Source organism: Protopterus annectens, chromosome 10.part0, assembly GCF_019279795.1.
Source record: "Protopterus annectens isolate FY-2018-M chromosome 10.part0, PAN1.0, whole genome shotgun sequence".
Classification (NCBI taxonomy): Eukaryota; Metazoa; Chordata; order Ceratodontiformes; family Protopteridae; genus Protopterus; species Protopterus annectens.
Window position 1 is genome coordinate 1,572,060,461 of NC_056744.1, and position 22,695 is coordinate 1,572,083,155.

At 40.2% G+C, this 22,695-nt stretch overlaps 1 protein-coding gene across 1 annotated transcript in view; it reads right to left on the reverse strand.

Annotated features, from left to right (window-relative positions):
• Nucleotides 1–22,695, reverse strand: part of LOC122813744 (serine protease 27-like) — a 248,610-nt gene that overhangs the window by 207,555 nt on the left and 18,360 nt on the right. The window lies entirely within an intron of this gene.

Genomic DNA, 22,695 nt, shown 5'->3' on the forward strand with positions numbered 1-22,695 from the left:
TAAAATAATGAGATTTATATTTATATTTATTTGTTGGGGTAGTACAATGATCAACACTGATCAATTTTAGGCTCAACCTGAGTGAAATATAAAACATTTCAAAAACAAAAAAAGGCAGAAATGTAAGCAACAACAGATAAGTTTGGATTAGTAATATAAAAAAAAATGTGGTCTATATTAGATACACGAACATTTAAAAGTTTGAATCACTAAAGAACTAACTTTAGTGATCGAACTTTTAAAAGTTTGAATATTTATATATATATATATATATATATATATATATATATATATATATATAAATATATAAATTTAAAAAAAAAAACAAAAGAAAAAAAGAAAAACTAAAGGGTGTAAGCAGGGGGGCAAGCCCCCCTGCACCCCCCATGTGGGGGGCTGCACCTCCCCCCGCTACTTAAATATACCAACTCAAAGGTCACGCTACAGTGTAGGAAATGGGAAATTCTCCATTTCCGCACTGTAGCACACTGAAGTGTGATCTCGGAGTTGGTATATTTAAGTAGCAGGGGTGTGGAGGGGTGCGCTTAAACCCTTTACTTTTTCTCTTTTTTTTTTAAAATATTGTTTTTATAGATATTTGAATTTTTGAAAGTTCGATCACTAAAGTTCATTCTTTAGTGAGTCGAACGTTTAAACATTCGAATATCTAAAAATGTATATGTACATTACTGCAAAATAGTAGAGTGTAAAATACAATATTTACATTAGTCTCTAAAGTGAGCATAACTCTTTAACTGTCCAGATTTTTGCAGTATGACAAGATTTTGCCTTGTATTTTTGGCCTGTTCCTCATAACATTTGTGGTTTTATAGCAAATCATTAGTACTGGAGTCACTAAATAAAAACAAACATTTGAGTTTCAGGTTTCATATCCTTCAGGAAATACACAGTAATGCAAAACCTGTTATTCTGGCAAATTTCTAAGTTTATAAGAGCAGAAGTTAAAATCTGTGGGTCTATATTATTTCATTGAATGGTCACATTGTCTAACAGCATTTCATCGGAAATGCCATTCATCAACCCCCCACACCCCCGCTAATTATATATACCATCTTCGAGGTCGCACTACAGTGGGAAAGGGCAACCTTATCCCTACTGTAAGGTGATCTCAGTCAGAACAGTTTGACAAACAGCATTTCTGATGAAATGCTGTTGGATAATGTGGTTGTTTGATGAAATAATAGGGACCCAAAATCTGTCCCTGTTTTTTGGGCTTTTGCCCCTCCATTATTTTTGGTTTTATCCTGATTTATTGTGCTTGAGAAGTATGAAAGCAGGTCAACCTTCTGTAATTCTGTGAGAGGAAAAGAGAAGTGAAAAAGAAATAAGAATTCTGTATTGAAGCATGAATATTTGGCTTGGATTAAAGGTGCTTTTTGTGTTGCATTCTAAATTTGGAATGAGTGCTGATATAAATATATAAAATGCATAATAAAAATGAAACACATAAATAAAAAGCTGTCAAAGGTAAATAAAATGTTCTAAAAAAATCATGATTTTTTTTTAGACATTAAGAAAAGTCCAGAGAATGATGTACAATGTTATCAATGAATGCTAACTCAAATAAGAATGCCTTAAGTCGTGCTATGTTTCTTCATGTCAATGTGAAGAAACTATCACGGTATTTAACACTCTTACTTTAAACGCGGTCGAGTGGCATTCGAAACATATGCGTAGAATGGGCGTGCCTTCGTTGAAGGTTGGGCGTCGAGCTGGCACCTAGGCACCCATAAAAAAAATCTACTGCCAATCATTAGCGGACCGGAGTTCCGCTGTGGCGACCCCTAACCGGGAAAAGCCGAAAGAAAAACAAAAACAACAACTTTAAATGAGGAAGAGAAGAGCAGTTTGACAACACTGAAGTTTTGAAAACTAAATTCTAGGCTTATTGTGAGACAATAAAGAAGAACCTGCCCTAAGTCAGGCATATGAATTTTTTTCAGAAGAACCAAGGTGCACAAAAACATGGAAGTACGTGGGACTAGTACAATACACAGGCCATATAGGTTCATAGGTTCATAGGTTCATACTAGGCTATCTGCCCGAGGGCATTTACAAGCCTAGCCCATAGTTTTGTGGCTTACGCCACCCCTTTAGTATGGGGAACTATACCCATTATTTAGCTGTGCCTCTGTCGAGCAGTGACACTGAGGTAATCCCTGGGGTATATCTGCGATCTCCCATCCATTGGTCAAGATTTCTCTTGAACAAGGCCAGCGAGGTGCTCTGCCTCACATATACCGGGATTTTGTTCCACAGCATAGGGAGTCTTTGGGTAATGAATCTATCCCTCCAGCACATCCTATTAATAGCCGTGTCGAGGTTTAAGTCTCCCGCCCTTGTGGCTCTGACGGATCTAGATTTTTTGAGGTGAAGCATATTCATCAAATCTGGATTTGACATGGCCTTGTATGTTAGGCAAAGGTCACCTCTGAGCAGCGGTGGCGACTGAATAGAGCTGGAGTTCTTTCAGTCGGGCAGCATAGGACAGATGTTTGAGACCCTTTATCCTTTTGGTGAGGAACTTTTGTGGCCTCTCCAGCTGCTGCAAGTGTCGGGTCAGATACATTCCGAATGGGGCATTGTACTCAATCATTGGTCTGATGAGTGAGGAGTATAGGGAGACTATGACCTCCCTTGATCTAGATGAGAATCCCTTCATGATAAGGTGGGCAATGTAGAAGGTCTTCCTAACTACTTTAGCTACATGGGTGTCGAATGACAGACTACTATCAACCTGGGTCCCCAGGTCCCTGATAACTTCCTCTGTGCTCAGTGGATTGCCACCTATTTGGTAGCTAGGGGTAACCTTATTTTTCCCGAAGGGTATGACTATGCATTTTTTGGCATTTAACTTTAGGCCATGGCTCTGGCACCAGTTATCCGTTTCTGTGAGACCCTTCTGAAGGATATCTGTGTCAGATGTGTTTTCTACTATGGCGCCCAGTTTGCAGTCATCTGCAAACTTTGTCAGCCATAACCCTCCTGTGTTTGCTTGTACTTCGGAAAAGTAGATGCCAAACAAGAGTGAGCCCAGGACTGAGCCCTGTGGTACACCACTTGTGACAGGCTTTGAGTCTGACATGGCGCCAGCAACTCTGACCCTGTGGGTTCTGTCACTCAGCCAGTTTGCAACCCATATTGTGATGTATGGGTTAACATTTAAGCTGATGAGTTTTTCAATGATACCCGAGTGGGGTATTGTATTGAAGGCCTTTCGCCAGATCGAGGTAGGCTGTATGGACTGCCTTTCCCTCATCAATGGCTTTGGTGACTGTTTTGAAAAAGTCAACCAAGTTTAGAAGGCATGATCTGCCTTTGACAAAGCCAAACTGGGATGGATCCAAAGTCTGCAAATTCCCTATGTCTTTATTTATGAGGTCCATTATGATCCTCTCCATGGCTTTGCAGATAAGGCTTGTCAAGCTAATGGGCCGGTAATTTCCATGGTCGGTGGAGGCACCGCCTTTGTGAAGTGGGACCACAGTTGCAGTGCGCCACTCCCTGGGTACGTATCCAGAGGTAAGACTATGATTAAACAGCTGTCCTAGCTGTGGGTTTAATTCCTCGTTGAGTTCGTGGAGCACACAGCCGGGGACACCATCAGGTCCCATGGATGCTGCGTTTTTTGCTTTGGAGAGAGCAGTTCTCACTTGGAATTATAATTGTGAAATTGGTGAGCTACATGGTTCATTCATCAGAGACAGAATTATGTGTGCCATAAATAACAACTACATAAGAACCAGGCTGCTGAGAGAATTACACCTATCATCTCAAAAAACATAGATGTCTGTCATGTGAGTGAACTATCGAATGTGTAGCTAACATCTTTAACCAACAGAATGAATGTGTAAAATTGACAAATAACCTGAAATAAAGAGAAAATAAAGTTGAAAACCTTAAAATATATTTATTCCTTCATTTGTTTACGTGTGTGTGTGTGTGTGTGTGTGTGTGTGTGTGTGTGTATACATATATATATATATATATATATATATATATATATACATAGTATATGTATGTATACATATATACATATACATTTGTGTGTGTGTATATGTATAAATATATATCCATTCATTTATTTATTTGCATGGGCTATTTGCTCATTTTCTGTGATGGCCTGAGAAGACAAGCTCGAATACACAGACAATAATAATAAATAAGGTAAAAAGTGCAACTATTTGAAGTATCAAATATCAAGGAAATACAGTGAAAAGCAACATACATACACATGATGACATATACATAATAAATAATATAAGAACTATCTTATGAATATTTGTAGCATCAAAATATGCATGACAACACAGGAGGAGAATGCATGATATATACAAGGGGTAATGTAATGTACAATAAAAATTTGGTGTGGGCTACAAATGTCAACAGCATATGCTGACAGACTGACGATGGTAATGAAGACTAGTCGTGTAGTTTTACTTTCAGGTAAATACTACAGTTTATTCAAAGGTAAAGATACAGAGTTGTCATATAGAATAAGGTTAATTCAATTGCTGAGGAGACAAAAGTGGAAAATAAATAGCTGTGAAATAAAGTACAATGCTGAAAGTGTAGATGTTATCTAAAAATTAGACGATATGGTAAGGACTTGGTGAAATAATGGCATTAGATCTGATTTAAAAAGTAAAAATATAGTACAGGCATAAAAGGGGCAAGCTAAAGAGTTTTGGTAGTAGGAAACATTAGAGGTATTACACTCAATTTGCTTTATATAGAAAATATACATAAATGCCAAGCTGAGGCTTAGTTAGCATAGTATATAAGTATAACCATATGGACAGTAGATGATTTTTTAATTTGGATATGAATTTTATGAGGTTTGGTTTGATTTTGATATCATTTAGTAGCAAATTTCATATTTTCTCAGCACATATGGATAAAGTGTCTGTATATTATTAGTTTGATTTTTGCATTGTTAGTAAGTTTCAGTTTTCAGATCTGAGTTGTCTGGATGGAGTATGTCTTTCCATTTAGATACTTATAGAAGGACATTTATCTGGATTACAAGTGAGGCTGTGGACCCATTTAAACTGAGAGAAAGAAAGTTATGATGTTTTGTTGTTCCAGCTAGCCTATTTTCATTAGTGTAAAGCCATGCAGTGGAGTGATTCTGCTTTGGAGATTAGTTGCAAATTTAGCTACTTAATATGTTTGTTATAGCTGTTTACTTGGGTTTGAGGGTGTTAGAATAGTGCTGGCATAGAGGGGAATCAGCAGAAGTATTTTAAACAGCAATTAAGCAGCTGTAGTTGGTAAGATATGGTTAACAGAGTCATAGATATTATAAGACCACTTACCATACCTGGTTTTAAGCCCAAATTAAACTTGTGGCTAAGTCTATTCAACTAGTTTAAATTTAAAGGAAGATAGTGAGTAGAAAATTTTTAACATGCAGGTGATTTTTTTCCAGAGGATTGGTTAGCACTATTTTATAAACCTTTTTTTCCACCATGTTTTATTTATTTGTTGTTTGAACATTTAGCTCCCAGGTTCTAACACCGGTGATAATGTTGAAATTGAAGAATAACAGGAAGTCAAAGATAGTCAGGTCTTTAATGGCACTGCAAGTGAGACAGAGATATTCTCCCAAAATCTATAAGACATTGCAAAAGGGATATGCATTTTTCTAACTGGGTAAAGAATTCCTTAAAGAAGCTTGTTGCTTTATTAAAGGCAGAGGAGGTACAGTCTTAAGTGAGTTTTGATATTTCACCACAGAGTAAGTTGAGGTTGACATGTTTGTAGTCCTTAAATCATTGGTATTTGTTATATGAGATTTTAGGAGTTTTAAAGAAGAAGGTCACAAGTTTATTGTCTCACTTCTGTGGGAAAGTAAATCTCAGAGGAGCAATGCAACAGCCAGCCATATTTAGAAGAATAGGCCGAAGAATGCTGTTTCCTCTTGTAGTTTGTTTTTTACCACTGCTCAGGGGAATTGTTATTATGTGTAGGAATTTGTAGGACTATCAAACATTGGAAGTATAAATGACCCAATTTATTAACGTTACTCAAAATTAGGAAGTTTTTGCTAATAGAGAGATCATTTAGAAGACAAAGAAGGTGTTCAGTAACAAGCAATCAGCTGCTAATTAAACATATCTAGTATGATTTGAAGTTCAGCAAGTTTAGTGTATGGGTCCCCTGGGATCTGCCTGGAGATAATATCTTATCTGACAAATATGGAGATTCCACCAGTTACCTTTGTGTCTGAAGGCATGAAAAATGCAATTTTTGCTTTGTATAGCAATCCAAATTTTTGGTTGGTCTTTTTGGTTACATTATGTATAACAATAATTTTAGATTTTGGTCAATTATGATTCTTTGTAGCTTGGTTTGAGTTAATTAGTTCAGTGTGGGTGTTATTTTGTGAGATAATTTATTTTATGTTTAGTTTTCTTTTGTGTTGTTAGAGGCAAACATTCTTTATTTTCTTAGCATTTAGTAGTAGTTATGAATTTATTAACCAGTTTTCCAGGGAAGAGAATTTTGTTTCCTTTTTTGGAGCTGTGTTATAGTAGCTGCAAGCATATTAATGTAGAGCTACCATCATACTAGATGCTTTTGCAGTCTTGTCTAGATGTGTACATATCATTCATGAAAATATAAAGCAGAAGTGAGCCTAGAATACATCTTTCAGGAACTTACACTGTTATAGGTCAGAAAGAAGAATATGTGTTTTGCCAACTGAAACTTTGTACTCAGGAAGTGAGGTAGCCATTGAACCACTTTAATATGGGATTATTCATGCCATATTTAACTAGTCTGTTTAGTAGGGTGGATGAAATGCAGTAGTGAATTATTTTGATAGAGTAATGAATAGGTATGCTATTAATTATCCCCAATTTATTTTTGGTTAACTGCATAAATGAAAGGTATTAATCCCACTTCTGTGCAGTGTTTCGGCCTAAATCCATGTTGATTTGAGAATGTAAGATATTGTTTGCTAGATAAGTTAGTAATTTTTATAAAGACATTGTTAAAGACTTTTCCTAGAAGAAATAGTGTAACTGTTGAGCTGTATTTGGTGAAGTCTTTAGAAAAGAAAAATGAATGGGCTACATGGTTGCAAAACATTTTGCATATGATGGTGTCTAGTAACAAGTCAGTAACCCAGAACTACACCCAATGTGCTTGTTGCGATTGTAGGGATGAAAAAAAATCAACAAGTCAACAAATCAGGAACCAAGTCTCTATGCAGGATCAGCAAAATTCACCAATTTGCCAATTCACTTGAAACAGAAATTTAATGATGCAATAAAATCCTTAAATATAGACTCATAATTGACCTCATTTAAAATTAATTAACACTAATTACGAAATTAAAAAGTTGAACAGCTCTAAACAAATGTATATATAATAAAAGCAACAAAAACAACATATGTATATTAGTTGACAATTTGAATATAGAATATTGTGTGTAAAATAAAATATGTTTCTAAAAATCATTTATGTTTTTATATCGGGCATGTAAAATATAAATATATTGTTTTTATTGTTTTTTATTTTTTATTATTTTTATTGCTTCAAGGCTCTTCAACTTTGGTGAAATGGTGGACTTTGTTTGCCTATTATCTGTTCCTGCATAGAGACTTGGTTCATAGTTTTGGATTTCTGTGTGGTTCTATTTCCAGTTCTTTGTTTGAAGTCAAAGAGTCACATTTGCAGAATGTATGGTGCTGTGGGGAGCAAATGCTTTCAATACAAAAAATGAAGGAAAAAAAGCAGATTGTTAACATTTTACAGATTCTCAACTATTTAAAGTCTAAAACTAAACTACTCATCTTCCAACCTACCAAACATACTCAAAACAACTCTCACTTTAACATCACAGCAAAAGACAACACCACTATATACCCAACTGAACACACCAAATTGCTAGGAGTGGAAACAGGCAATAAACTAAAATTTGACATTCACATATCCATGACCATAAAAAAGTCCACAAAAAACTAGGAGCGTTATACAGAAATAAGCAACTTCTCACCAAAGCAGCACAGATATCAGTAGCAAATTCCCACCTTATCTCCACCCTACTTTATGCCTCACCAATATATACCAACCTAAGGCAATGAAATCTAAACATGCTAGAGACCTGCTACAACAAAATTGCCAAATTCGCCACAGGGGCATCTTACCATATTCACCACTGTTTCTCACTTGCTGAACTGGGCTGGCTTGAACTCCCTCACCTCCTTCAGTGGTATCAACTCTCACTCACCCACAAACTAGTAAATCATCCACTAAATGTCCCATACCTCCAGAATCTACTCCAACCCTATCATACCACCAGACCACTAAGATCCAGCAACAAAAATCACTCGCACATCACTAAAGCCAATAACTCTGCTGGTGAAGCACTATTCTCTTGCACCATAGCCAAATTATGGAACTCCCTCCCACCCACAATTACCTCCATACCATCATGCACCCACTTTTAAACTTTACTAAAAGCGCACCTAAAAACATGATTCATAACCCAAGTTTCTGACTTTTCTCTGCAGCATATTCATAGAAGCCACCCCACTTTAATCATAACACTCCCGGCCAACAAATATAAATAAATAAATAAATACATAAAATGCTTATGATTAAAGTGGGGTGGCTTCTGTGAATATGCTGTAGAGAAAAGTCAGAAACTTGGGTTATGAATCAATAGTTACCAAAATTTTGAAAATTTGGCATACAAACCTGACCAGAGAATCTGTATATAAATGGTACAACTGTCATGTTTAAAATGCATCGTTCTCAAACACATATAAGTAACAAACCCTTGAAGCTGCCTGCACTCCAAAAGTGCATCAGAGCTGTCAAAGTTCTTTTACTGCTGGTCTCCATGGAGACATGATACATAAGAGCTTCCTGGCTCATTATGCAAACATGCAGACCAGAACTAACTGTAATAGCATTATTGCAGGAGGTAAGCGTTTATGTCTGCGATTGGCTGCTGCTGCTAGAAAATGCCATATGCATTTAATAAGGCAAAGGTGGTTGTGCTACTGTATATGTTAGTTTGCATGATAGCAGGACCCACGATTGCTACATTTATCACTTTGTTTTATTTATGCTTTGGCTAGAGTTTGTCTTTAACAAAGCTGCTGGAGTTCCTTAGCAAATTATGATGAGGTATACATCAGCCGTTCATGTGACTTGCTACATTTCCTGTATAGATCATGTGACTTGCTACATTTCCTGTATAGATCAACATCAGTAGTAAGTGATCTGCTGTACTTTATTGCTAGGGTATCCCCTGCTCATCTGCTGTTGTAAAGATCACAGAAAGCACGCTTATTCTGCTAGCTGCTTTCATTTGCATACATATTTTATATCAAAATTGCCCCAGTAGACAGATGCACAGGACCATTTGGTCCACAATTCATATGTCATTGCGTACAGGTTTGGTACAAACATACACAGTTATGGACCATGTTGATGAATACCACTTTTTATCTTTCTTCAGATGTTTGGCTTTAAATTGCAAGCTGTCTGCTTGTGTGCGGTTGTCTTATTCAGTGCAAAATTGAAATCTATAAGCCAAATTTATCTGAACTGCATTTATAACCATGAACTCTACAAACAGTTCTCTCAAAGAAAGCTGAAGTGCAGAGACCAAAAGGGTGTTATTTGTAAGCAGCCTACAGTATGGTAGCTGTTGTGGACAAAGGCAAAGTTAATATCTGTGTAGACCATGAAGACCTCAACAAATTGATTTTCAAAAAATATTATCCTTTATAGACACTAGAATATGTGATTGCTGCAATGTCTGACACAAAATTCTTTTCACCGCTAGATACTAATCAGAGATTTTGACAATTAAGTTTAAAGTAATATGCCTTGAACACACTGTTGGGAATATATAGATTTATGAAACTACCATTTCTCATTTCTTCAACTCCAGAGCTCTTTCAGACTGATTATGGTTTAAAGCAGCATGAAAGTTTTTGGTATACAGGTTCATGGGTTCATAAGTAGGTACTAGGCTATTGGCCCAAGGGCCTAAGTAAGCCTAGCCAACATGGTTCCCTGGCTTATGCCAACCAAGAAACTTAATTTCCTGTGCCCCTGTTGAGCAGAGCCACAGAAGTGATCTCCAGGGTGTATTTCCTATTTCCCATCCACTCATCAAGATTTTTCTTGAAGAGTGCTAATGAGGAACTTTGCTTGACATAGATGGCTAGCTTGTTCCAGGGTATAGGAAGTCTCTGGTACAAGAATCTATCCCTCCAGCATAAACTGTTTATTGTGGTGACAAGGTTTAGGTCCCTAGACCATGTAGCTTGGAGGAATTAGAATTTCTTCAGGTGTAGCATGTCCAACAGCTCTGGTTTTAACATAGGTTAGACAGAGATCTCCTCGGAGTAGGCGATATGCTACAGAGGAAAGCTGGAGTTTTTTGAGATGGTCAGTGTAGGGCATCTGTTTGAGGCCAGTAATCTTTTTTGTGAGGTACTTCTGTGGCCTTTCCAGCTGCTGCAGATGCCTTGTGAGGTACATTCCAAAAGGGGCGTTGTACTCTATAATGGGTCTAATGAGTGCTGAGTAGAGGGAAACAATGACCTCTTTTTTTCCTAGATGAGAACCGTTTTGTGATGAGGTGTGCCACATAGAAGGATTTCCTGACTACTGTGGCGATGTGATTATAAAAGAGAGACTACTGTCCACCTGGGTCCTAAGGTCTCTTATCACACATTCGGCATTAAGTAGACTGCCATTTATGTGATAGTTCATGGGTACAGAGTTTTCACCAAAGGGGATGATAATGCACTTTTTGGCATTGAGGACATGCCTCTGGCACCAGGCATCTGTCTCAGTGAGGCCCTTCTGTAGGATGTCCATATCATTTGGGGACTTGACTATGGCTCCTAGTTTGCAGTCATCTGTGAACTTCGTTAGCTAGAGGCCTTCTGTGTTAGCCTGTACTTCAGAGAAGTAGATACCAAACAGGAGAGGTCCCAGGACTGAACCCTGTGGTACTCCACTTGTCAATGGTTTGAAGTCAGATTTGGAGTCTGCAACTTTTACAGTGTGCGTTCTGTCAGTGAGCCAGTTGGCGACCCATCTTGTGATGTAGGGATTTATACATAGTTTAGTGAGTTTAGCTATAATTCCAGAATGGGGGATGGTGTCAAAAGCCTTGGTGAAGTCAAGATAGGCTGTGTGAACCACCTTACCCTCATCTACGGCTTTGGTGACTGTCTCAAAGCAGTCAATCAGGTTCAGAAGGCATGATCTGCCTTTCACAAACCTGAACTGGTTGGGGTCCAGAGTTTGGAGGTTACCAATGTTTTGCAGACCAAGCTTGTCAGGCTAATAGGGCGATAGTTCCTAGGATCCGTGGTGGCTCCTCCTTTGTGGTGTGGGACAACTGTTGCTGTGCACCATTCAGTGGGTACAAAGCCTGATGTGAGACAATGATTGAACATGGTGCTTAGGTGGGGAGCCAGTTTGTTCTGAAGTTCATGTAAAATGCAGTCTGGGATGTTGTCCGGTCCCATGGGTGCTGTGTTTTTGGTTTTAAAGACTGCAGCTTTTACCTGCATGGATGTGATTACAGGGACTCTGCATTCTTCCTGTATAAATATGGGCCATTTAGGGGGTGAGAGGGGTAAAGTTAGCACTGAACCTATCTGCCAGGATGTTGGCAACATCAGTTGGTTCTGTAATTTTCATGCTGTTGTGCTGTAACTCAGTGCAGATCTGGGTGTTGCCATTGAGATTATTGACTATAGAATGCTTTGCGGTTGCCCTTAGAATCAGTGGAGATTTTGTTTTTGTAGCTAGCTTTGGAGGATCTTATAAGGGATCTCAGCTTCTTACTGTAGCTGACCAGGGAGCTCCTCCACTCATGGGATTTTACTCTCTTTTGCAACAGTTTCATCCTTCTGTTGTAGAGTTTGTTTATGGCATGGGACAAACAGATTGGCTTTCTTTTTTTGGAGCAGAAAGGCTAGGAAGGAAAGTGTAGAATAAACGCAGCTCGTCCGGGGAGAATCCAAAAATCAGCCTGAACCATAAATTTCTCTTAGAAACATCAACAGTTTATTGAACCATATTCCGACAGGACAACAAAAAGGTTAAGCGCTTATAACTGGAACACATGCCAGTCTTCATCAGAACATCAGACTGTTTATTGGTTCTGATGAAGACTGGCATGTGTTCCAGTTGAAAGCGCTTAACCTTTTTGTTGTCCTGTCGGAATATGGTTCAATAAACTGTTGATGTTTCTAAGAGAAATTTATGGTTCAGGCTGATTTTTGGATTCTCCCCGGACGAGCTGCGTTTATTCTACACTTTCCTTCCTAGCCTTTCTGCTTCATTAGTGGTTGTGGTTCGATTTTGAATTTGTTTCTTTTTTTGGTGGATAGCATCTTGGTTCTGTTTGGGATAGCACAATCCATGCACTCAAGTCAGTGCTTATAGAGTGCATTTGTGTAGGATTCAGCAGTCATAACTGTATTGTCCATCTGCATGGGTGTCATGACGTTCACCACTTCTATCTTAAGAAGCATGAAGTTGGCTTTAGAGAAATGTTTTAATGTTTTTTTTCAATGGTGGGTGGGGGTGGGATGCGGATATCTAGGGTGATTAGCTTATGGTCAAATCTGACCAACAAGGAGTTGGCTTCAGGTGTGGAACACCAACCACTCATGTTGGTAATGACTAGGTCTAGGATATTGTTGCCTCTGGTGGGTGTGTGGATAAGATGATCCAGGGCATTAGAATTTATGCATTCCAGTGTTGAGCGAAGGAGTTGGTACATGAGTAGTTTTCTCTGTTAATGGTGGGGTAGTTGAAATTGCCCATTATTAGGGTGTTTGATTGAACTCTAATATTTTCCAGTATATTAAGAAAAGAGGAGTGGGAATCCTGGGGCATGGTGGGGGATCTGTAGCAAGCTACAATTTAGATTGCAGTTTTGCCCAGAGTTAGTTGCACTTGGATAACCTCGGATGCATTATGCTGCGCAACTAGCCTGGAGGTGTGGATATCCTTAATGAATATGGACACACCTCCGCCTTTGGTGTTCTGGTCTAGGTTAGATGGCCAAAAAGTGTGGTATGAGTTATAGCCTGGTAATGCAGGGGTGCTCTCTAGAGCCTTGAACCAGGTCTCAGTCACTGCACAGATATCGATGTTCTCCATTTTAAGGAGTGCCTCGAGTGAGTGCATTTTGAGATTTAGACTTCTAGCATTGAGTAGCATTACCCTCAGTTTTTGCTTGCCTGTTCCTGTTACAGTGGTGAATTTGTCATTTAAACCTTGCCTGAAAAAGGCACTATAGGGGCAACAAGACCCTTAGCCAGTATCCGGAATCCTAGGGGCGACAGGTGCAGGCCATCTCTGGTAAAGCATTGTGGTCTGTCGACCATGTCGTCCCAGGCAGACAGATATTGGATCCCCTTAGAATGACACCAGAAGCTTAGCCAGTTGTAGAAGTCAATCATTTTGTCCTTGCACTGCAGTAACATTCTGAATGATGGCAGGGTGCTACTCAGGGCTAGGGTCATACCTGCCTGAGCTAGAAGATCAGAGAGCTCTTCCATGTCTCTTTTCATGTAGTACAGGGAGGTATGTCTCAGGTAGTTCACATCAACATGAACAATGACAGAGTCATATGTGTTCTTGTTGTGGAGTGACCTGAGTGCGTGGGTTATGTAGCGGATCCTGGCACCCGACAGGCAGCTGACAGTAACCTTCTCCTTGTTTAGCCTGCTGAGTGGGACATCAGTGTGCCTGACTATAGAGTCACCTATGACTTGTGTGTTGAGTACTTTGTTTTGCCTTATGGGCTGTGGTTTATTGGCACACTGAGTCTGTGGGCTATGTGTCATTTGGGTTGTGTTGGGGGGGCTGGAGGTTGCTTGCGTTTCTGCTTTGGAGGTCTCTGTTGCTTGAGCAGATTATTACTGAGAGCCTCTGCAAATGTTTTTATGTTTCTATGTGTGGATTTTGGTGGTGTAGGTTTAGTGGGACTATGTGATGAGTGTAAATGGATGTGTTTTTTCACTTGGACTGAATGAGCATTACTTGCTCAATATTGAATACTTAATGACATGGGTGGATTTAATTGATGTAACAGTTATAAAATGTTCATAGGTTCATAGATTCATACTAGGCTATCTGCCCTAGGGCATTTATAAGCCTAGCCAGAGTGTGTTTGGCTTTCGCCACCCATTTTAAATTAATTTTGCTATGCCCTTTTTCGAGGTTAGTATACTGTACATCTGTCTAACAGTGACACAGAAGTGATACCTGGGGTAAACCTACGATCTCCCATCCACTCATCAAGATTCCTCTTGAAGAGAGTCAATGAGGGACTCTGCCTAACCTGGACTGGGATTTTATTCCAGAGTGAAGGGAACCTCTGGGTTATGAATCTGTCCCTCCAGCATGTCCTATTTATTTCAGTGCTGAGGTTCAAGTCTCTCGAGCGCATAGCTCGATGGGATTTGGATTTTCTGAGGTGCAGCATGTCCATTAATTCTGGGTTGGACATGACTTTAAATGTCAGGCACAGATCGCCTCTGAGCAGGCAGTATGCCACTGAGTAGAGCTGGAGTTTCTTTAACCGAGCAGCATATGGCATCTGTTTGAGCCCTTTGATCCTCTTGGTGAGGTACTTTTGGGGTCTTTTCAGTTGCTGCAGGTGTCTGGTAAGGTACATCCCAAAAGGGGCATTGTACTCAATTATGGGCCTGATGAGGGATGAGTAAAGAGGCACAATGACCTCCCCTGATCTAGATGTGAATCCCTTCATGATTAGGTGGGCTATATAAAATGTTTTTCTAACCACTTTGGCCACGTGGTTGTCAAATGAGAGATTGCTATCAACTTGGGTCCCCAGGTCCCTAATTACTTCTTCTGTACTTAATGGATTACCACCTATGTGGTAATTCGTGGGCACTTTGTTTTTGCCAAAGGGGATGACTATACACTTTTTGGCGTTTAGCTTGAGGCCATGGCTCTGGCACCAGTTGTCTGTTTCTATGAGGCCCTTTTGGAGGATGCTTGTATCGGCTGGAGAGTCGATTATGGTGCCCAGTTTGCAGCCATCTGCGAACTTGGTCAGCCACAGTCCTTCCGTGTTGGCCTGTACCTCCGAGAAATATATACCGAACAAGAGAGGTCCCAGGACTGAGCCTTGTGGGATGCCACTTGTAACTGGTTTGGAGTCTGACATGGCTCCAGCAATTCTAACCATGTGGGTTCTGTCCTTGAGCCAGTTTGCAACCCATCTAGTGGCATAGGGGTTTATATTTAAGCTGGTGAGCTTATCTATAATGCCTGAGTGGGGTATTGCATCGAAGGCTTTTGCAAAGTCCAGGTAGGCTGTGTGGACCACCTTCCCCTCGTCAATGGCCTTGGTGACTGTTTCAAAGAAATCAAAAAGGTTTAAGAGGCAGGATCTGCCCTTAACAAAGCTGAACTGGGTAGGATCCAGTGTCTGTAGGTCCCCAATATCTTTATTTATGAGGTCCATGATGATCCTTTCCATAGCTTTGCAGACCAAGCTAGTCAGGCTTATGGGGCGATAGTTTCCAGGATCCGTTGAGGCACCACCTTTGTGGAGAGGGACCACTGTTGCTGTACGCCACTCTTTGGGTACATATCCTGTAGTAAGGCTGAGATTGAACAGTAGTTTTATGTTTGGGTTTAGCTCTTCTTGGAGTTCATGTAGGACGCAGCCCGGGGCACCGTCTGGTCCCATTGATGCTGTGTTTTTTGCTTTGGAGAGGGCAGCTCTTACCTGAGCATCTGAGATGTCAGGGGGGCAGCACTCTGCTGGGATAAATATTTGCCTTTTTGGTGGGGAGGGGGGGGGTGAGAAGTTTGCGCTGAACCAGTCAGCTAGGATGTTGGCAATGTCTGTGGGTTCGGTGTATTTTTTGTCAGTTTGTACTAATTCTGAGCATATCTGGGAATTCCCACCCAGGTTCCTAACATAACTAAAGAAAGCCTTGTGATTATCCTTAGTGCCCTGTGCAATTTTTCTCTCGAAGCTGGCCTTAGACAATTTTATAGTTTTTTGCTAATACTGATCAGATATGCCTTCCCTTTTTGGGATTTTTCTCTATCATGTAGTAGCTTCCTCCTTCTATTGTATAGTTTGTTTATGGCTGGGGTCCACCAGACAGGACGTCTGCCTTTGGAGGATTGGGTCTTGGTTTTATTTGGGATTGCATGATCCACGCATTCCTGAAGGTGTTCATAGAATGCGTTTATAAAGGATTCTGCGGTCTGGGACGTATTTTCCATAGGCCTGGGGGCTTTGAAGGATTCCTCCTCGGTTTTGAGGAGTATGAAATTTGCTTTAGAGAAGTTTTTCACTGTGGTTTTCAGGGCAGGGGATGGAGTCGGGATGTGAATATCCAGTGAGATTAGTTTATGGTCTGATCTTACCAGTGAGGGATATACTTCTGGTCTGGAGCATAGAGTCCCCATGTTGGTGATGATCAGGTCCAGTATGTTTTCCCCTCTTGTGGGAGTGGTAACAAGTTGTTCCATAGCATCTGAGTTTATAAATTCTAGGAACCTTTGGGATAGGGTTTTGGAGCTAGAGTAATGCTCCCAGTCTATGTTTGGGTAGTTGAAGTCGCCCAATATAATGGTGTTTGGAGAGACCTTCATATTTTCCAGTGTTCTCAGGAAGGCCAAGTGGGATTCCTGGGTTTGGGAGGGTGGTCTGTAGCAGGCTATAAACTGGAAGGCAGTTTTACCCACTGTTAGTTGCACATGGATAGTCTCTGATGCTTTGTGCTGTGCCACCAACCTAGAGGTGTGGGTATCTTTGACGAATATTGATACTCCCCCTCCTTTTGTGGTTCAGTCCAAGTTTTGGGGCCGAAAAGCATGGTATGAGGTATAACCTGGTAGTGCTGGGGTGCTCACGGGAGCCTTGAACCAGGTTTCTGTTACTGCACAGATATCGATGTTCTCCATGCTAAGGAGAGTTTCGAGTGTGTGCATCTTGAGGTTTAGACTTCTGGCATTGAGTAGCATTACTCTTAGTTTCTTATCCCTTGTGATACCTATGGAGGTGGGCTTGTCTTTTGAGCCTTGCCTAAAAAAGGCACTATGGGGGTAGCAAGAGCATTTGCCAATATCCGAAAGCCCAGGGGTGACAGGTGCAAGCTGTCCCTAGTGAAGCATCGTGGCTTGTCGAGCATGTCATCCCAGGCTGACAGGCATTGGATCCCCTTTGATTGACACCAATACTTAAGCCAATTGTTGAAATTGATCATCTTGTCTTCATATTGTGGCATCATTCTTGGTGAGGGTAAGATGCTACTCAAGGTCAGGGTCATACCGGCCTGGGCTACATGCTCAGAGAGCTCCTCTATGTCTCTTTTCATGTAGTCCCGGGAGGTACATCTCAGGTCATTCACACCAGCATGGACAATGACTGAGTCATATTTGTACTTGCCTTGGAGTGACCTAAGTGCTTGTGTTATGTGGCGGATCCTAGCACCCGACAGGCAGCTCACCGTGACCTTCTTTTTGTTCAGCCTGGTGAGCGGGACGTCAGTGTGCCTGACGATAGAGTCACCTATTACAAGTGTATCAGGTGTGTTGTTTAGCCTTAAGGGCTGTGACTGTTCGGCACACTGGCTTTGTGAGCTATGTGTTGCACGTGTTTTGTTTTGGGGTAGCGGTTGCTTGGGTGTCTGCTTTGGAGTTCTCTGCTACTTAGGCAGATTTTTATTTAGAGCCTCCTAGTATGTTTTTGTGTGTTTATGTGTTTGGTTTGCTGTCGTGGTAGGTCTATGTGAGACTGGAATTGTAGTGAGTGTGGTTTCCTTCTCCTCCTGACTGTTTTCACCAGTACTGAGTTGAGTGAGCTTAGTCTCCAGTATGGCTATATGGTTGCATCTCTCACATGTGTTGGAATTTGTTGGGAGGAGGAGAGGGTTGTCTGTGTACATGAGGCAGTTGTAACATTGCTTCAAGATTCCCAGATTCACCAGCTGGACCGGAGTGGAGATTGACAATTGACCTTTGGACATGCTAGAATAGTATTGGGAATTCCTTTATAATTGAAAAAAAAGGGCCAATGGGGAATAAGGTACTCAAGGGGAGTTTGTGAGGGTGTAGTGCTTTTAATTTTTTAGTGCTGACTTATATAATTGCTTTAGTGAGCAAGTGCCAGGTATCTTAAATGCAATGTGTTACAGGTAACTTAAATGCAAAAACAACAAACAGTAACTTTCTTTCAAGTGAAACAAGGAAATAAGTACAGTAAACAATGCAGATATCACTAAGGATCCACGGAAGCGCTGAAAAGCCGCATTTTAGGTGGAATTAGCATTTCAGGGAAATAACAAGCAAACAAACAACAAGCATACAAACAAAGCTAGATTCAGCAGGCCTGGATCTAGTCTATGCTACAGAAAACAAGGTGTACCAATTTCAGTAAGAAACAGTTCAAATATGCAGGCACTATAAGCCTTTAACCAGAAATTCCCAGCTCAGAAGGGCAGAGTCCAGCCTCTCCTCCCACAAGAGTGCAGACCACGAACCTTCTTAATGTAAAATAACTGGCCTGAAGCCCAAGTGCTTAAACCAGAACTAATACACTTTTAGAATAACAGACACTGAGCCCTCAATCAGCAGTTCCCAACTTAGAAGGATGTAAGCTACCTGTCCTGCCACCACAGTGTAGGCCACAAACCTTCCTAATGTAAAACAACTGGTCTGAAGTCCAAGTGCTTAATCCAAAAGACTTAGAATTATAGCTACACTTTAATCAAGTTACTACCAAGCAGTAATAAATACAATTGAATACTTTAAAGAATGCCTGGATTAGTGCTCAAGTTATACAAACAAAGCTAGATTCAGCAGGCCTGGATCTAGTCTATGCCACAGCAAACAAGGTGTACCAATTTCAGTAAGAAGCAGTTCAAATATGCAGGCACTATAAGCCTTTAACCAGAAATTCCTAGCTCAGAAGGGCAGAGTCCAGCCTCTCCTCCCACAAGAGTGCAGACCACGAACCCTTTTAATGTAAAATAACTGGCCTGAAGCCCAAGTGCTTAAACCAGAATTAATACACTTTTAGAATAACAGACACTGAGCCCTCAATCAGCAGTTCCCAACTTAGAAGGATGTAAGCTACCTGTTCTGCCACTACAGTGCAGACCACAAACCTTCTTAATGTAAACAACTGGCCTAAAGCCCAAGTGCTTAAACCAGAATTAATATACTTTTAGAATAACAGACACTGAGCTCTCAATCAGCAGTTCTCAACTTGGAAGGATGTAAGCTACCTGTCCTGCCACCACAGAGCAGGCCACAAACCTTCCTAATGTAAAACAACTGGTCTGAAGCCCAAGTGCTTAATCCAAAAGACTTAGAATGATAGCTACACTTTAATCAAGTTACTACCAAGCAGTAACAAATACAGTTGAATACTTTAAAGAATGCCTGGATTAGTGCTCAAGTTATACAAACAAAGCTAGATTCAGCAGGCCTGGATCTAGTCTATGCTACAGCAAACAAGGTGTACCAATTTCAGTAAGAAGTAGTTTAAATATGCAGGCACTATAAGCCTTTAACCAGAAATTCCCAGCTCAGAAGGGCAGAGTCCAGCCTCTCCTCCCACAAGAGTGCAGATCATGAACCCTTTTAATGTAAAATAACTGGCCTGAAGCCCAAGTGCTTAAACCAGAATTAATACACTTTTAGAATAACAGACACTGAGCCCTCAATCAGCATTTCCCAACTTAGAAGGATGTAAGCTACCTGTTCTGCCACTACAGTGCAGACCACAAACCTTCTTAATGTAAAACAACTGGTCTGAAGCCCAAGTGCTTAAACTAAAAGGCTTAGAATGAGTTACACCAAGCAGTAATAAATACAATTGAGTACTTTTAAGATGACGCAAAAGCAAATTAAAGTAGGAAGAAACACAAATACAGTAAAAGCAGATCATTTTTTTTTTTTTGAGTGAGCAAATGAGATGGGCCCAGGAGTTACAGGACAGAAACAAGTACAAATGCAGGCCTTCAAATCAGAAAGTTGAGAGAGATGGAAGACCGCCCAAATGGCCAATAACTACAAATTCTGGGCCAGAACCACTCCTTATGTGGTAGACAGGTTACCTAGTGCTTACCACTCTCACTGATAAGCTAGAAGGCTTCCCTCCAACACAGAAAGGCTTGGGGGGCTCAGAAGCTTTCAAATAGTCCTGGATACAGCAAATCTGTATCTGGAACACTAATTACAGGAAAGGTAGGAAACAGGCTTACAATTTTTTTTTCAGAAAAGTAGCAAAAACAGTAGTAAAAACAATTCACATGCAGTGCAAGCTGGCACACTTGAGTATGTAGCAATATTAGTCCACACACAGTTTGAAAAAATGTAATTAAATTAAAAAGGACTAAAAGCAAGTGCAGAAAGGGTTTATTAGGTAGAATGCGATAAAGAGATGGGACTGGGGGAGTGTCCTAGATCAAATCTACAGTGGGGTGGGCACTGCTAAAGCCACCAAATTTAAACTGCAACCAAGAACAGGGGGGGGGGGTTCAACAGAGATGTGAGGAATCAGAGTGCAAATTATAAAACCAAAAAAATATATACTGATCTCTGTATATTTGCAGAACAGTAAGACAAAAGATATCTAAGCAACAATTTAGCTATATAATACAGAATAATACAGAAAAATATACTCAGCTCTATATATTTGCAGATAGTCTTGTAAGGCTGCCTCTCAACACACAGGTTCAACTTTAAATGCAGACTGCTGCTATTAACAGGTCAAATTAGGGGAACCCAACACAAGCTATAGAAACCAAAATGAGGGGGGTGGGTAAGACAGTTTTAACAGAGATGTGAGGAATCTGAGTGCAAATTATAAAACCAAAAAAATATATACTGATCTCTGTATATTTGCAGAACAGTAAGACAACAGATATCTAAGCAACAATTTAGCTCTATAATACAGAATAATACAGAAAAATATACTCAGCTCTATATATTTGCAGATAGTCTTGTAAGGCTGTCTCTCAACACACAGGTTCCACTTTAAATGCATTTTAATGGATGGTTAATATGTACAGACACACTGAAGAAGGCAGATAGCCAAAACTGGTATGTTGATTTTTTAATGGCTATATTTAATAAAAGTTTATAATATCCTCTCATCATAGTGCAGGCCATCTTTTTTTTTTGAGTTTGAACATATAGTGTTTGGGCCTTTGTACTTGCAGAACTTGCGAAAGCTCCATGTGTTCCTTAATGTAGAAATTGCCTCATCTTTTCTGACAACCAGTTAATTCTCAAACAAACTGATATGGTATGTGAGAGATGTATTTACATAATGTCAATAAAGGCAAATCTCTCACATAAAATTACTCCTGCTGTCAATTAACTTGTCAGTAGTACATACGCTGCACACATCACATACAATTCAAAGCAGACATATACACTCATATATGCTGAGGCACTTAAATGTTACCTTTCTAAACCCCAAAGACCTCATAAATGAAGTACACATAACAAATACCCTTAGCAGCCCTGAATGCACTCTTTCAAAACAACACCCACATCAACACATACAGCCACATCTCATGGAGCCTCTACTTCTAGGCCTATAATGCAAGTCACCGCACAATCCAACATTCTGGTCATTGGAGACTCCATTGTCAGACACACTGATGTCACTCTCATCAGGCTGAGTAAGAAGAAAGTCACTGCCAGTTGCTTATCTGGGGCTAGGCTCTGCCACATTATGCACGCACTCAGGTCATTGGACCACAAGTACCAGTATGACTCCATGTGGTACAAATGCATTGCCAGGGATTTTCTGCACCTCTCCCCTCAAGGCTTTTGAATATTAGTTAAAACATTTGTCCTCCCCCATAGTGCCTTTTTAGGCAATGCTGTACTGAAAGTACTTCCAACATAGCAAATAAAAACCAAAAAAATCTAAAGGTATTACTGCTCAATGCTAGGAGCCTAAAGAAAAAACTCCACTCCCTAGAAGCTCTCTTCATCCTAGACAATGCTGATGTCTGTGCTGTTACTGAGACATGGTTTAAAGCTGCAGACAGCACACTTGAGAGTGCAAGGCTATAATGCCTTCCACACATTTAGACCACCTACTACACAGACAGGGACCAAAGGTGGAGGTGTCTCGATTTGCATCAAAAATAAATATACCTCAAGGCTGATCAAACAGGACAATGTACATGATCTTCTCCATGTTCAAATCACCATACCACTTCCTTACAAGTTATAAGTCCCCGTCTATGATCCAGGAAACCCATACCATGTATTTAAACTTATTGGAAATGCTCACTATCTAATCCAATACCATATTCATGGGTGACTTTAACTACCCCACTATTAACTGAGAATCCTATACAACACCAAACATACAGGTTTAGAGATTCCTTGATTTTGTAAACACAAACTCCCTGGACCAGAGATTATCAATATACCAACCAGGGGTGCAAACACAGTGGAGCTGGTCTTCACTAATATGGGAGAGTGTTCCACACCCCTAGTGTAATGCCTTAACCAGTGAGGTCATACCACAAAATGGTCTGCTTTGAAGTAAAAATACAATCTGGATCCCCTCAGCTAACCCTGAAATATTCAGGAACTACTCTAAAGCTAACTCACTGCTATTAAGTGTTAACCCGGCAAATTTTCAAG